Genomic DNA, 2,552 nt, shown 5'->3' with positions numbered 1-2,552 from the left:
AATTTCATTTATTTTTTTCACCTTTTGAATTCAATGTTATAAAAACTTAAGAAACTTCCAAGCAGTGTGCATCAAACATTTACGATTGGACATAACAAATGTGCAAGGAAAACCAAACAAAAATAAAAAGATCCAGAGACCAACCAAATCCTGAAACTATTATAAAATGAACATAAAAAGAAGTCATGCAAATTCCTATAAAAAGTATTATATATGAGAAGACAATTATTTCCTACTTATCATGGCAGATATAAAATGAACATGAAAAGAAGTCATGCAAATTCCTATAAATAAAGATTTACCGTGTAGAATTATAAAAAATTACTAGTAACAAAATCTGGAGCGCACATTCGCAGCTTCTGTTCTGCAAGGATATATCTAAGGGATTTCCCATGACCCCGTATCACTTAAGCCAATATTTTTCAGTTAATTTATTCATGTAAGATGCTTGAAGAGGCATAAAATCAGTTTATGTACTCCACCGTGCTGTAAAACTATCACGAATTGCATGAGGGACTAACACCGGGTGTCTGGCTACAAAAGAATGAATCAACACAAAACTGAAAAACATTTCATTATTGACCTTGTACAACCGCATTGAAGTTTGACAGGCCATATAGGAGATGCTGACAAATGTGCAACTAAAAATGTTTAAATCTAATAGTAGTATAGTTAAAAGTTTTGCCATCATTAACATATTTTGATACATCTTTACCATTCATTGGCTTGGTGAAGCAGTATAAATCCTTCAAACATTTAGCATTAAAATATTCTTCAAAGTATTACATGGAAAGGAGGTTTAGATCTCTGTCCACAAAATGTGGTAAAGCAAAAAAAAATTGAAACAAACATCACATGTTTCATATTATACATCTATTAAATATAGGAGAGGGTCGTAAAGAAATACAATACTCACCTGCATCTTCTCATGCCTTGCATCAATATATGCACATATGGAAGGCGCAAATAACAAAAGAATTGCTAGTAAACAAAAATGAATCGTTGGTATGTGTGAAGAAATTTGTATGCTCTGCAGTAGTTTGATATGATAAAAACCAGTTGGAGGAAGATCAAATAAATTTCTTACCCAGCGAAGTTAAGGCTGCCATACAAATCTGAATAGTTCCATAGGTTGTCTCTCCATATTATATGTTTCAGAAAGGAACATGACACATGATTTTGCAAAAATGACTACTGATTCAGTGCCACATAACAACAAAGGGGATATTAGTAGTCATTTGAATATGCAGACTGATGAAAATTATGCACATGATATACTTAGTACTTATCTCATCAAGCTGCAACTGGTTTAGCAAAGACGACTCAAAACCCAAAATCACGAAATGGATGTTCTCTTGGTTAGTACACGGAACTGCTAATAATCTTTGTTGCCTTACCACATAGCAATCAAGCAAAGGGGCATGGAGCACCTCAGAACAAAAGGAACCTACTACCTACAGAACAGAGGAATGCTTCTTCTTGTAACCCGGACCATCGAACTAACTACTTCACTCAGCTGCGAACTATGCAATTCCCACCAAAGGAAGGCTACCCTACTACTTAACTCTCTCCACATACTACATAAAGACCAAGAAAATCAACCTGAACAACAAGTTGTAGAACGATACAGACAAGACAAAAGAATCTCAATTTTTTTGTTCTTTTTGAGGATTAACAAACCGGAGAAGAGTGCACATAAGGAGACCCCTCTGCCATTCACCACCAACGAAGCAGTCAACGTACAATACAAATTGACAGTTGAGGTAATGTCAGCAGTTAAAACATACCATAGTAAAATCATTGAACACCCCAGAATCGCTTGGGCACGTAGGTGCCTCGGGAGGGAGGGTAGCATAGCAGGTTTTATAGGAGAAAACATCCACATCTTGAGTATTGAGTCCAGACCAAGTAACAATCATCTAAAAAACAACAAACAACAGAACGTTGAATCAGCCATTTAAACAAAAAAAAGACTGCATAGGAATCATAGTAGTGATCCATAATGCCTACAAGTTCCCTCCAAACAATGTCTTACTCAAGTTAAGCAGAAAGATAATGATATGATTGAACAAACAAACTTTCTTTCAGGATATCAGCAAAGAGACAAAAAAACAATCTAGATCCCAAAATCAATTTCTCACCAAATAGAATTTAGAAAAAGAGCAAATAGAACTTCCTAGATGCCTATTTAGAGGGAATTCTATAGTAGTGACATGACGACGGTATAAGATCAATATGGCTAACTAGGAAAATGGTAAGATAACCTTGACCGCGAAATGTTCATCAAACAGACACAATAGCGAGGCATGTGACAATAGGGTAGCATTTTTACCAATGAAAGGATGCAACGATAGATGATGCATACATAATTTTTCACTAACCCTTGCTCGCATTGGCTTGTCTGAATCTTGTGAAACAAGCACACGTCAACTAGACTGGCCCATCATCCTCGACAGGAACATGTATCCACCAATATGTGGTAACAGTCGAGATTTTGCTGCTGTCAGAAGACTTTCTTCCCGCATCTCTCCTCGACATCCATAAGAACTATC

This window comes from Triticum dicoccoides, chromosome 2B (assembly GCF_002162155.2).
Source record: "Triticum dicoccoides isolate Atlit2015 ecotype Zavitan chromosome 2B, WEW_v2.0, whole genome shotgun sequence".
In the NCBI taxonomy this organism is placed as follows: domain Eukaryota; kingdom Viridiplantae; phylum Streptophyta; class Magnoliopsida; order Poales; family Poaceae; genus Triticum; species Triticum dicoccoides.
The sequence above is the reverse complement of the archived record's forward strand: the minus strand, read 5'-3'. Positions refer to the sequence as shown.